The sequence below is a fragment of the Macrobrachium rosenbergii genome, chromosome 41, assembly GCF_040412425.1.
Source record: "Macrobrachium rosenbergii isolate ZJJX-2024 chromosome 41, ASM4041242v1, whole genome shotgun sequence".
NCBI classification, from domain to species: Eukaryota; Metazoa; Arthropoda; class Malacostraca; order Decapoda; family Palaemonidae; genus Macrobrachium; species Macrobrachium rosenbergii.
Window position 1 is genome coordinate 35050849 of NC_089781.1, and position 14941 is coordinate 35065789.

Here is a 14941-nt window from a genome sequence, read left to right on the forward strand (position 1 = left end):
CAGGGTCAATGTTTGCTCCTTTTGAGCTGCGAACTTTATAAAGTCCATAAAGCTAGGGCATCTTGAATCCTTGAGGAAGCTGACACAGTCTTGGTTTGTACTGTCTGGGTCAGAATGGGCTTGGGGATCCAAGACTCCATAAGCCCAGTTCCTGAAGGAGAGGGAACCAATTGCTCTTCGGCCAATAGGGGGCTACCAGAGCTGGTTGACCTTTGAATGTCCTTAGTTTGTGTAAAACTTTCAGCAGCAAATTTATTGGAGGGAACAGATAAATTCTCTCCCAATTGTTCCAATCTACTGTCATTGCGTCTGTGGCGAACGCCTGAGGGTCCAGGTTGGGGGGCCACACGTAACAGGGGAGCTTGAAGTTGCTCTCTGTTGCGAACAAATCCACTTGGAGTCCCGGGACCCGGCGGCAAATCCACTGAAAAGATTCCGCGTCCAGGGACCACTCCGTCTCCAACGGAGTAGTCCTGGACAGGGAATCCGCCACCACGTTCCGGACACCTGCCAGGTGGGTGGCTGACAGGTGCCAACCGTGCTTGTTCGCCAGGGAGAAGATAGCTACCATTACTTGGTTTACTCGACCTGATTTGGAGCCGCCCCTGTTGATGCAATGAACCACCACTGCGCTGTCTAACACCAACCTGATATGAATCCGATTGGGAGGGCGGATTTTCTTCAGCGTCAGAAAGACCGCCATGGCTTCCAGGGTGTTTATATGGAACTCCTGAAACATTGTGGACCACGTTCCTGTACTTTTGTTTTGGTGAATATCCCCCAGCCGCTTAGAGAAGCGTCTGTGTGGATAACTAGTGCCGGAGGGGGAAACTGAAGTGGGACTGTTTTGGACAGGCCCTTGACTGTGGTCCAAGGCCGCAGCCTTGTCTTTAAGATCCGAGGGATCGAGGAGACCCTGTCCCTGAGCTTGGTGTTTGCTCGGCTCCGCCACACCCTGTTTATGTCCTTTAACTTGGCTTTCAAGAGCAGGTCTGTTACTGAAGCAAATTGGAGAGACCCGAGGACCCTTTCCTGGGACCGGCGGGATGCTGACTGATTTTTGAGAAACCTCCTGGTGAGAGACGCTATCTCTTTCCTCTTGGAAGGAGGAAGAGACAACGTGTGGGAGGACAGGTCCCACTGAAGACCCAGCCATTGAAACCGAGACTCCGGAGTCAGGCGGGACTTCTCCCTGTTCAGCTGAAAACCCAATGACTCTAGGAAATTGGTGACTATGGACGTGGCTTTCTGACACTCCGGCACAGTTGGAGCCCAGATTATCCAGTCGTCCAGGTACGCTGCTAGGGAGATTCCTTGGGACCGGAGCTGCTGTACTACCGTATCCGCCAGCTTGGTGAATACCCTGGGTGCAATGTTCAGACCGAAGGGCATGACCCTGAAGGAGTAGGCTTGGTTCCCGAGTCTGAAACCGAGGAACTGAGAGAAGTTCCGCGCAACTGGGACGTGATAATAAAGCGTCTGAAAGATCGATAGAGGTGGTGACGGCTCCACGCGAAGTAGAGTCCGGACCTGAGCTACCGTAAGCATGCGAAACTTGTCGCATTTTATGTAGAGATTTAGACGCGACAGATCCAGGATCACTCTTAGCTGATCGGAGCCTTTTTGGGAACAGTGAATAGCCTGCCTTGAAATTTTAGGTGCCTTGCTTTCTTTATTGCTCGTTTGTTGAGCAATCCTTTACATAATCCTGTAGGATTGATGTGGGTGGCTGGTAAAATCTGTTTTTGGAGGAGGATTCTTGATCCAGCTCCACCCCAGTCCCTTGGACACAATGCTGTGTGCCCAAGGGCTGAAGGTCCATTGGTCCCTGAACCAATACAGGCGACCGCCTACCTGTGTTTTCTCAGTGGGAGGGAGCGGGTTTGTTCCCTTTACCACGTCCTCTCCCCCTTGGGGTGGTGTTAGATTTTCCTCTGTAGGGGCTTTGACCCTTCCTCCCTTGCCACCCTGTTGAGGCCGTGAAAAAATCCACGGCCTTCATATGTGGGGTTGTATGCTGGTGAGGATACATAGGAGGGCGCAGCTGGTTGAACCAAAACATACTGCTGGGGTTGGGACTTAGAGGTAGATGGCTGGGCCACTGCCGAGACCGGGACGGCTTGGAACCATCGCCTGATGAGGCCTCTTATGTCTCCTGAACCTTTTTCCCCCTCTCGTCTGGGGCGGCCGATTCTGGGGTCTTGCGCTTATAAGTGGGAATTCCCCACCGAGCGCGAAGACTCTGATTGGCCCGTGTAGCTCGGACATGACAGATGTAACCTCTCCTTCAGGGAAGAGGTTAGGTCCCCAGATTGAACTTTTAATGAGCTTGTTAGGCTCGTGGCGGATTGTAGCGTCAGCAAAAATAAATTTTCTACATTCCAGCCTAGCCATAACAAACTCATGCAAGTCTAACTGGAAAGGTCGCCAGGAAAGACTTAGCCAGGACCTGGAAAAAAGGGCTCGTCCGAGCCGGAGACGGCAGTAGCCTCAGTAAGACAGCCGGAGCTCAAGGACCGGGCTAACTTAGTCCGGGTCTCAAACTCCGCTTTAACAATGATTCCGGCAGCTTAGGAGTTGCTCGCTAAACTGCGTGGAAGCGCAAAGAGGGTCCAGCTTGCCTACAGTGAAAGTGGACGGGGCGCCCACCCAGAACTCGTTACTTCCTGGGAATACCAGGAAGTAGGGTCTGTTTCCCTCAATTGAGGAAAGGGGTTCCCATCGAGGCATGCTCGGGTCGTGGCCAGAGCAATTTTGTCCATACAAGGAGTGGGAAGATCTTCACCTAGGGTGAACATCGTGAAATTGCCCTTGAAAGGGGTCAATTTTGTGTTCACTGCCTGCCACTCCGTCAGAGTCGCAGGAGAGCCGACTGGGCTTGGTCTCTAGGGATGATGACAGTTTCCTAGGAACCTTGTCTGACCGAATCCAGGCTTCTTCGGTAAGCCTCACAAACCCAGGATAAGGGGGCAAGAGATCGGGGAAGAACTCCAACTCCTCCAACCGTCTCGTGCCCAGACCGTCTAAGGTGAGTTTGCCATCATGTTGGATGGCCCGGAGTGCGAACCGCCAAGGGTTTCCGACATCAAACGGCGGAGGTCCGCAGTGTCGGGGATAGAGTACTGCTGTGGTTCGGCTTTAGGTTGGGTGAGCCAAACCTTCCAGTACACTGTCATAAGTGGCAAACTTTTCTGAGATCTTCTCAAATCTCGAGTCTAGATCCTGCGTGAACTGTTTGTACAGTTCAGTGGCCAGGGCTTGGCCTCGTCAAAAAAGAGGCTGGGGAGGAGGGCTTGGTTTTGCCGCCCTCTTACTCGCGCCCTTGCCGGAGGAGCTAGACTTACTCCCGGAGGCTACCGGTCCTGGGACCTTAGCCTTCGACGGGGGGAAGGGCAATGCCTTCTTAGAAGTCGAGGACTTATAGCCCTTCGCCTTCCATGAAGTCTTCAACTTGGGGATAGCAGACGGAGCTCTATCACCCAAAGAAGAAGACTTCACAAAACCTGAAAAAGATGACATAGATGAATCAGGGAGTTAAACAAAGAGGGCCCGCCCAACAACCTCCTCACCTACCTCTCCACTTACCACCTGGTCCTGCTCCGTATTCATAGGTTCCAAGTCGAGATTTAGTGCGGCAACATCCTCCGAGACCTCGGCGTACAAAATGTCCACTTGAGGTGGCTGGGTCGCATCGAGGATCTGCTGGATAATAGGGGTGGCAAGTTCTTCCGGAACTGCTGCAGCCACCCGTGCGCCGGGGTAAAGCAGGTCCCTCAACCTGGCGTCGAGGACGTAGGGCTTCCCCGACGGAACATTTCTGCCGAACCCAGCCACCCAGGCCCGGAGGGATTCCAAGGCAGACTTCTTGGAATTTTCATCCGCCTGCAAGGAAACCTGTGGTTAGTCAGGAATGCAAAGACCGACGGAAGATATAACCAACGTAATATACAATATGAGGAGCATGGACCGGAGGAAAGAAGACTTTCACTTACCGACTCGTCTTGGATGGTTGAGGAGAGAGCGAAGCAAACCTCACAGCCATCGGGTGCCAAACAACCAGGTCGTCCAGCCGGACCGCACAACCAGCGTGGGTCCGGCACACTCACGTACCCGTAGGGTTGTTGAAGGGAGGCGTACACCCGGCTCCTCACAACGAACAGTCTGTAAAGGTAACAGTACATGAACCTCACACTCTAAGCAAAATAAAGCCGGCAAGGCCGGGAAACTCAACTACAACCGAATACTCCGGTGTAGAAGAACTACCAATTTAAAATGGGCCAATAAGCTTTAAATGCATCGAGTGGAAGTTTAAGGATTCATACCCGGAGGACTCCGGGAATGAAGGAACGAGAAACCAGGAACCAACCATAAGGGCTGCCAGAAAATTAACGCGGAGCCCCAGGTGTGGGACCGGAATCACGATAGGGTAAAACAAAATAATAATAATAACAACAATAAACAAAATTAATAATGATGGTAACCCTCCGGGTCTGTATGCTAGCATTACATGGAACCATCTCACACCTATCTCCCGCCGGAGAAGCGAATGGGTAAAGGAACAATGTTCATAATATAGGTGGGGCCACACCTAAACCCAAAACGCAGCTCGATGGGAGACGAGAGGCGAGACAGGATCCGAACACGCTCGAGCAAACAAACCACCCACCCCACCACAGCGATGCTGGGGATGACATGGGAGGAGCGAATCTCTCAACCAATAGGAGAAGTCCCTGACTCGGAGAAAACGCCATCTAGCGTCACCCGCACGAGTCGCAAGGCTGAGGGGGTAGTGGAGAGGAGTAGGCTACCAGAGAGGAGACAAGGAGAACATGATACCCGCTCAACTGCAACCTTCCTTCCCAAGGAACTTGGAAGGAAGCCTACTCCAGGAGCTACACAGCCCAAAGCCCAACATTTCCTAGGCGTAGCCTAAAAATCCAAACCTAGCATAGGTTAGGAGGGAGAGAGGGGTGCAAAAGGAGAGGAGTAACCAACAGGGAGAGAAATTTTTTGTGCCGAGAGCAAGCAGGGAACGAGCAGGGGATAAGAAGGCTACTAGCCTAGAGAGGAACACGTCCAAAGAACTCGATTCCTCCGAAATTGGGGGAAGAGGACAAGGGGCTCACTCTGACCCACAAACGAACCCTGAGGAACAGCAACAAAACTCCTCAACCTGATCTCCGCACCCAGGGCAAGGGATGGAGCCTACACTACGACCATCATACAAAAACAAGAAAATAAAATTACGTTCACAGGAAGTGTAGCCTACCTCGAGAGTAATTCAAAATATTTATCAGGCTCATCAGAGGCAAACTACACAACCAAAAACAAATAAAACTAAAAACATTAACCCAAATTAAGAGCACCATCTTCAAGAATAACATAATAGCCTATGAGACTAAATGAAAAGGAACCCGACCTGGTGGGGGGGGGTACAGGATGGGGCAACTCCCTATGCAAAACAAAAACTAAAGTGGAGGGAGAGCCACCGCACGGAACCACCAGGAAGGAATACCAGGGCAAAAATCTAAATATATATAGCGACTGGGAGAAAACTCCGACCGAAAAGAACAGAAGGAGTCGCCTCGCATCTCGCCATGGCTGATAGGGGACGCCGTGGCGTCATACGAAGATCCCAATATTTATGAAAATACGAGACCAAAACAGCCAACAATAGATCAAAAGCCCCACAAGAAGATGGTACTTAACTTAGAGATGGAAAAGGTGCTCGAAGCCATCGTAGATGAAGAAAAATAAATCCAAAATAGGGACGAGCACACAAAAGAAGCGAACGTAACACGTGCTAGAAAATGGAATGAAGTAGGTGGCGCTGGTGTCGCCGTCCTGGCGGGTGTTGAGTGTGGGAGCTGTAACGGCTCACCGCTCTTTTACGGGGGTTTTGATAAGGAGAGATCTTTCGAGTATATTTCCGTGGTAGTGGTATTTCACTCACCCTTCATTATACCGACGTCTTCTAAAAGACGGTCGACTGGGGGTAGTAACCCCAGCTTTCCTGAAAGCTCTTTTTCTCTGGTATATCTAGCATTGCTATACCTAGAAATTCGTGCTGTAATGGAATTTCACCGGCTGACACGGGACTGAACTCAGAAATAAAATTTTTATTGTAACTAATTTAACACTAAGAGGTAATGTCACTTACTGCTAACAACATTCTGCAAGTAGGTTACATGAGCACAATCTCCTTCTAATCCTATTCACATCTCATAATCTTCAACATTTAATTCAAGCACTACAGTGTAATCCTAGTACTGCACTAAATGTTCCTCACCCACTACATGCATTTCATTCCCTTGAGATACCATATTTAGGAAAACATGCACCAAACCAACCCAAACTCCAATGGAAGCTACAGTAATAAACAAATACCTGAAGACATCATCTTTGATATCTTGAAGCATATCATCTGCTTCATCATCCAGTAGTTATCAAAAGACATAATGTGGTGGTGTATGTTACCAGTTCTCAAATTCTTCAAGATAAATTCTGCCATATCTGGAATATAAAGATAAAAGAAAATTACTACAAAGGAAACAGTTTTACAGGTTAACAAAACTTAGAACAAATAACTTTGTTTGAAGACATGTTGATCATCATCACCATGGCCTACATTTTAGCAGTTAGTTTATCCTTGTCCAAAGACACCCAGCATCCATCTTCTGCTTTGTATGTTACATATTACATCATCAAGGGATTTACTGTATAATTGTACCTACAAAGACAACCAACCTTGTGCTCAATAAATTTCAGGCTAAAGTCACTTCTTGCTGTATTCACAATCTATGGTATCAAATGCTACGGATATGAAGGGGCCAGTTTAAAGAAGGCTTGCCTAATTTAATATCCAAAAACCTTATAAGAACTGGAAATAAACCTCCTCCATATTTTTTACTTCATTAGAGAAGCAACATATATTCTAAAAATGAAGAATAAATCTTAAGGGTATAAAATATATTTTCATAACCAACTAAGAAAAACTGAATAATGATCATCCTTACATTCTTCTGACTCTTCAAAGAATTACTGTACACATTTTGGTAATGAACAAGATTTCAATGCTCTTGTCTAGGTTGTTGTACAAGTTCAAAATAGATTCAGCACTGGATGGATCTGCAGGCAAGCTGAAACTGTTTAGCACATCATACATACTGTACATGTTAGTGAATGAATGTCCCATGTAACTTTAAACGATATAAGCTGACTTGACCAATTCCTTAGATGCATCCAAAACTTTCATCAGAAGCAATTCCAGACCTAGGGCAGAGGGTATTAATTTACATACATCAACTGAAGTATTCTCTGTTCCTTCCTTCAATAAGCACAATCTCGTATAGTTTAACAACAGGAGTCAGGTTAAGCATTAAGGCTATTGTGGGTTTGCCTTAATCAATTAAACTTTGTCGAGCAAAGGAACATACATGTTTTCAAACATGTCAATGAAGTAAAACAGGGCCAGGAACAGATAGCCAATTAAACAATGAGGCAGTTAAGAAATTACTTCTAGTAGGAGAAATGCCTTCTGTGAAGACTGTTGTTGGAAGCTGTACAAAGCAGAGATGTCACTGAATGAAAGGCTGAAACAAAATCCTACTTGGGCTCAAGGAGGTATTTAGATGCAAGGTAATACTGTTGTATCTCCTGTACTGCCTAGGCTTATTTCTCTTGGGATCTGGACGGTGGTGGCAGTCCCATGATTTTTTAAATAACCTCATTCCACAATCACAGTGTACTTACATGGTAATAGCAAAATAAGTGTAAGCAGTCATGTTCCTGTATGCATATGTAAAAGGAAGTTAGAATTTAGCAGTTCCTAATACAGAAGTCAAAAGTCATCAAAGCAGTGATGAGCTGTTCAAATGGCCTTGTGGCCCTAATGATTATTCTCTTGTTTTTCTGTCAATATACAGCCGCCCAGCCCATGTACAGTATGAGGACTCCAAATGTGAAAGGTGAGCTTTGTATTCCTGGGTTATATCAAACTATGGGTTATATCAAACACACAGACACAGGGCACCCTCTACATTTCAAAAATTTTCAACAGAGTAGTTCTACACCTTCTTATAAGCTGACTGAATAAGAATGTGGACAAACAGATTTCAACAAGATACCCCTCTTGAAGGCTTCACGATAAGCATGGTCAAGCAGCCACGGAATTTGACCTGACATACAAGATTTGTTTTAGGATTCAAAAGGAAGCTGGTGATTTTTATTTTTACTTTAAACTGTAAAATGAGTTGCATTATTGTAATGCATGAAGAAATCAAAGCAGGAATAACAGGCGCAGATGACCCAAGATATGGTAAAAGAATATTTAACCCATTAAAACTTTTTAAAGCTGTTCAATAATTATGCCCCAAATAGTAATGAGAAGTATTACTGTTGTTATATGCAATCCAAGCCACCCCATAATTAAGTCTGCCAGTAACTCTCATGATAAGACCATACAGTATAAAAAATACTTGATAATTCCTTCAAGTAACAGAGTTATTTTGGTGAATACGCATAGCAGATCGCATTTACTCACAATCAATGACAACCTATAGTCAAACCAAAATGCTACAAACATGCAGTATGTTTTAGATGCTGACATTTTTCCCAGATCTGATTCATAAAACTTTGACCTAATTTGGGATATCATGTAGATGTGGCAGATACTTTGCCACACCTTCCCTATACCAGGTCAGATAGGGTAAACAGATTGACACTACTGTTCAGCGTATCTAATCATGAAGACATAAAACACGCAAGCGAACTGAAATTTGATGAGTAAAGGATGATTTATAATAAAGAAAATAACAGTAAATGAAAAACTGTAATCACATATTAAATTGTTTTGATCATAGGTTAGGATAGGAATGATATAGTTTCAATGATATAGTTTCTAATCATCTAAATGAATTACATAAATGACCAAATTCTAGCCTAGGATAACTAACAAAAATAAATTATACAAGACAAAAAAAAAGTTACTGATCCCTCAAGTGATGGTAGATTGTAGAATAAGTTGGCCTTGTCCTAGAACAGTCTCTTGCTTCTGGGTAGCCCATGGGAAGGACAATTAGGATTTTATGACTGGATTAGAAACCCAAACTGAGGGAGACAGATTAACTGTTGGTCAGCTTATAAGTCAGGAAGAAGTTTGGCAACATAGCTAATGACAGCCACGTTAGTAGTCATTCTGGTCTGACTATAGTCAGATGTCACTGGATTAGACCAACAGGTATTAAAATCTATATTTCTTTAACAATTGAAATACTTTCATACATAGCCTATAACTATTATACATTAAGTTCAAAAATTTAAACTTGTGAGTGGTCAAACTGATTCCTACAGTCTTTCCTCATTCCTAATTCTAAGTTTACGTTAACTGTCAAATGCCTGGGGTAGGTAAAACTTTGCATGGCAGGTTAAAAGGGAGGTGTCACCCCTGCCCAGCTAAAATGCGGCAAAAAACATTATGGTAGATATTCTGGGTTGGGTTAGGGTCATAAGCAGGGGCGTCATTCGGGGGCAACTAACCCCAAGACTCAAGTTGCCCCCCTCAAGCCTCAACTTGCCCCCCCCTTACACCCCCAAGCCCCAAGAAGTAACAGCAGTGGGTTTTCCATTATTCCTACTTTCCATTATTCCTACCGAAATTCAAATGTGTCACCACATAAAGTTATAGCTATCTATCTATCTATCTGTCTATCTATCTATCTATCTAATTGTCTGTCTGTCTGTCTGTCTGTCTGTCTGTCTGTCTATCTATCTATCTATCTACCTATCTATATTTCTCTATCACACACAATGTTTGTTTGTCTTCCTATTTTGCTGAAATACCTTCCTCATGTGGCTTCAAAAAGCACATAAAATAGCTCAAAATCTAAAAACCCCCGGCTGGTTAGGCTTGCTTCGCTCACCAAACCATCTTTGCTCCACCCAACAAAAATCTGAAATGACGCCCCTGGTCATAAGGTATATCCTTGTCATTACCATTAGTCCTTCACTGGATGGGTCGATGTCGTACTCGCCTAGCACTCTCCTAGGCCAGCGTTTGATTCTCCGGCCGGCCAGTGAAGAATTAGAGGAATATATTTCTGGTGTTAGAAATTCATTTCTCGGTATAATATGGTTCGGATTCCACAATAATCTGTAGGTCCCGTTGCTAGGTAACCAATTGGTTCTTAGCCACGTAAAATAAGTCTAATCCTTTGGGCCAGCCCTAGGAGAGCTGTTAACCAGCTCAGTGGTCTGGTAAAACTAAGGTATACTTAATTTGTCATTGCCATTACCACATTTTCTACTTCTTATTCTATGAATTTTAGTGATAGGTTTGGCTAGCCACAAAACACAAATGAACTACATTATTTTACTGGCTGTTCTCTTGTACTTTGAGTATAACCTATTTCAACAAAGTTCTAGTCACTATTCAGTTGCTTTTGTGTGCTTCCACCCATAAACCCTGGTTTCCCACTTCTATCTTTCCATAACTGTGTGATGTACCAGGTGGGGTAAGAAAGAGGAAAGCTGTCTGCTCCCTGGAACAGTCCTCTTGGTGGAAAATGCACGAAACACAACACATATGTTGTTCATGTGTTTGGTGAGAAATAACTTTATTATACTACTCAATGAATGCATCACTGAGCTGGGCAGACTTTGATAATGGTGATGAGGGCCAGCTTCTCATTGCTCACTCCATACAAGCAGTTTGCAGGCACATTACCTCTTTATGGCTTGCTTACAATTTTTAAAGCTTTCTTTAACGCCAATCAAATTATTTACCTTTATGCTAACTTCCTGACACTGCTCTGGCAACCTGCTGTCCAAGGTCTTGTAAACTCTCTCCTTCTTCAGTTTCATTTTCATGGCCTAACTTGGACTATGTAATGCTATGCCTCTACCTTTATGCTCTGATTTCTCAGTATATGCCTGGAAAGACTGAAGACTACTAGCCTAGCTTACCCCTCTAGGTTCGGTAAGTATCAGTTTTCATGCAAAATGGTAGGTGTGTTTAGTACCAGCCTCTTGGGGATGAACGTAAAAGCACAAATAAAAGATAGTAAATACCATAAGCATAAAAAAAGACTTAAACATGAGCAAAAACATAAATAAAAGGAGGTAACAAGGCTTACCAGGTCGGCGACTGGAGAGAACAAGGCTGCGGTAGCAGTCTTCAGTTTTACCCAAACTTCAAATGGGATAGGTTTATGTATTTCATGGTAATGCTAACTGTAATTACTTCATCATACACACCACTTTCAATATTGTTAAGTAAAAAAATTTCATTAATTAGAAATATCTCTGTGAGGACCTCTTCCTCAGAATTACACTAACTTCTTACATACTTATTATAGGACTGGGGGAAGTTCCCTCTATGGGAATATTATTTAAAAGGGAGAAGCAAATGAACACTTTGAAGGATGGGAGAATGGAAATCTTACCTGCGAGTGAATCGGGCACAGGCTGCACTTGTAGTTCAGTCTGTGGGTAATTAAAGTGGCTTTTATTTACAACAATAAACTCTTTAAAAGTTATACAGATGGAATAGTTTCACTACAAGTTCTCTTTGAAAGCTTGCATCAGTTTTAAACAATGTTGGTATTTGTCTCTTTTCCGGATAGTAAAAGGCTAACTGAAAATCACATTGTATAAAATGTCTGTTTCATTGGGATTCACATGTGGCCGCATATTCAGTTTACCTGTAAAGTCTTAATTCGCTGTGCCCTCTGTGGGTAATCTGGCTAATGTCACTGAAGCTGAAGTAAAAGGGCTCCCCTTTCCTCACAAGGCCCTCTTTATATATGTAGTTTCCTCTAATCCCTTCTGTAATAAAAGCATTCGTTTGTTCAACCTAACGGTAATGAACTCATAGCTTCTCTCTTGCGCGCATTTAAATGATCCCTGGCCATTTAGGACTTTGCATTCTAGAAATTTCCCATTTTTTTTATCTTAATTAAATATTTCTTCAGTGGGTAATCTCTAGTAGGTCAGTTTCCATATAGGACACGAACTAGTTTCCAGTTACCTCTCTAGGCTACCTACCGGCAGTATAAGCTAGGTTAAATTGTTGCTTGGTGTCTTTAAACAATTGGGGATAGGAATACAGTAAATAGACTATTCCTAGGAAAGAACTGATAAATAATAAAGGTACGAGTATTTGTATACTGATTGTAGAAGAGTAGTAGTAGTAGAATGCGGGCTTTGCCTTTGAAACGGCTCCCTTGACCGTTTTATTCCTCCTTTGTGTGTGTTAAAGTTTTCCGTCTCTGTAAAACCATAAATCTTTTATAAATTCTTTCCTATTTCCAGTTTCCCCCTTCAGCAGATCTGCAAATAAAAGTATATTAGCTATCAATTCCTCTTCATTTTCCTGATATGGCTGCTGCACAAAACTATATCCATTCCTAATCTCACACTATGCTGGGCAGTAGAGTAAGAAATGTTCTAAGTTTTCATTTTTCTTTTCTTTTCTCACAGCATAAACATTTTGCATCTTCCCCTTTTAGCCTATTCTTATTATTTAATTCTAGTGTGTCTAGTCCAGCCCTGCTGATTAGCATTGTTTTTACAGTGTTATACCAGATTTCTTCACTTAAGTTCTCTTTATTTTTTCGGTAGATTCTTAAGGTTGACTTGTTATTCATTTCTTTCTGTCATGCTTTTTAGTCCCAATAATGTAACATTTCTTTTAACTGTTTACCCTTAAGCGATTCAATTCTACTTCAGTTTATGTTTAATTCTTTCATATACTCTTTTGCTTGCAGAATCCAAAGGGTTTTCTTGTTTTCATATTGTTCCGTAGTTATTTCGTATAGAAGCATATTTCCACCACTCTCAAGTTTATGTGTCAGATAGAATAGTTTATTCTTCATATCTCTTGAGTGGCAGGAAGGGGCCCATATTTCGGATCTTAGAGCACAACTTGGTGCTTTCAGAATTGTTCTGTATATTTGATTGTCCACTTTTTGTAGTTCATTTATGGTTTTCTTGTCGAGTTTCGTAACTTCCATGGCATAATCATAAATGAAGTATGGCATCGCTAATCCTTTTCAGTATAGTTTTCCTATTTTCACACTACTACAGCTTTTACTGGTGACTGCATTAGCCATATTTGCCATCTGCTTGCTTTGATTTGTGCCCTTCTTATCTGTTCTCTGAAGCAGTCTTTTATGTTGCTGATCGTTACACCAAGGTATTTTATCTGCTTAACTATTTTTATTACTTCTATGTGCTGCATATTTTCTACATCGTCAATGCTATAAAATCGTTGAATATTAATATATATTGCTTTTGTCTTTGTTTATATTTAGGCCACACTCGCTTGTTATTTTCATAAAGGTGTGTATTGCTTTTGCTCTTTCTTCAAGGGTGTGTCCTAGGATTAATCCATCATCTGTATATAAAGGTGCCACTATCCTTACAACTTCGTTTCTGAAACCTTTCGTTGGGCTTTCTAATTTTTCGATTATCAAGCAAGTTATTAGCACAAAGAATATGGGTGAGCCATTGCCTCCCTGCCTTATTCCATCTGTTACATTTAGCTCTTTTTTGTTCTACATTGTTGAGGCATAGACTTCTTATTATTTGTATATGTCTTTGCTTCTGCACATATTACCTCTGCATGTAGCCTATATTTCATCATGACCTCTATGAGCTTTTTTCTGTTAACTGAGTCAAATGCTTTTTGGAAGTCTATTGATACCACAAATAACGGGTCTTTTCTTCTGTAAGTTTTCTGTATGCGCTATTCTAAGATATACAAATTACAATTCCTCTTCTTTAAGTAGTAAAGCCTGATTGCAGTTCATGCGTTTTCCCTATATTCCTAATGTGCTTTTCTATTTTGGTTTTCAGGATCCCCATGAAAATTTTATATGACACATTAGTTAATACAGTAGGTGTAAGATCTTTGACTGTGGGGTGTTGTTTCTTGGGTGTAAGTGTTGTTTGTTTTCTTGCGTTTCAGTATGTTGTAATAACATTCTGACAATTCGCTATTAAGGTTGGTGCTTTGTAAGAACAGTTTGAACAGAACGCCGTCTGGCCCTGGTGCTTTGTTTGATTTCATTTTCTCAAGTTGATTTTTTACATCTTCTTTAGTTATATTGACTTCTTCCACGGGTTTAATTTCTGTCATTGTTAGGTCGGACACTACATCCATGTGTTATTTTAATGATGTATGGTATATCATATACTGTCCTAATCTTGCCATTGGTCTTTTCATCAACTCTTCCATGCCATGTTTATACTGTTATCTATTCTCTCATTCCATATCTGTCTTATTTTGTTTTCTTCTTTTTGTTATATTGTCTTCCAGAATTTTACAAGCTCTTTCGCTAGGGTTTCTTCCTGAATCTCTTGCTTATTTTAGTCGTATATCCTGATCCATTCTTTTTCTGAGGTGATCTTACCTCTCAGCATGTCTGTGTATTCCCAGGTTTTCCTGTTTCTGTTTTTGTCATTCATTATCTCTTTCCTAACCTTTTTTTCATATTCTTCTTATGCTTTCTTTACTGTCTGTACTTTTTGTTTTTGTCTATAATATGCTTCTTCGTAGTAGGCCTATCTCTTTTCTTCTATGCGTGTGGTTTGCCTTGTTAACTTGCTATATATCCTTATGTGGCTTATTTCTTTTGTTTATTTCTTTGGTGAACCATACTAGTTCTATTTGTACTTGCTTTCTTTGCATTAACCTTCTCTTTATTGTCTTCTCTGGTGTGTTTGCTTTTGCTTCACTCAGTGTTTCCTCCAGCTGGTTCGATCTCCTTTCCTGTCTTGTCAGCTTTGTTTACTTTCTATATATTCAAGGTATGTCCTGGTGGACTCTTCTGTTATTTCCAGATATCTGATTTCTTTTGCTTCATTTTTATGATTTTTCTTGTTTTTTTATATATATTCATATTGAATTGGGCTTTTATTAGGTGGTGGTCTGATAGGTCTT

General features: G+C 42.5%; 1 protein-coding gene across 2 annotated transcripts in view; it reads right to left on the reverse strand.

Moving 5' to 3' along the window:
* Positions 1–12180, reverse strand: part of LOC136826794 (alpha-amylase 1-like) — an 86305-nt gene extending 74125 nt beyond the window's left edge. The window contains exons 1-4 of one of the 2 annotated variants that reach the window (XM_067084227.1): positions 12043–12180; positions 11700–11823; positions 11442–11481; positions 6388–6513 (exon numbers count right to left, since the gene is read on the reverse strand). The gene's annotated coding sequence lies outside the window, so the exon portion shown is untranslated. The remainder of the gene's footprint in view (positions 1–6387; positions 6514–11441; positions 11482–11699; positions 11824–12042) is intronic. The other variant, XM_067084228.1, reaches the window with a different exon arrangement.
* Positions 12181–14941: the final 2761 nt, after the last annotated feature.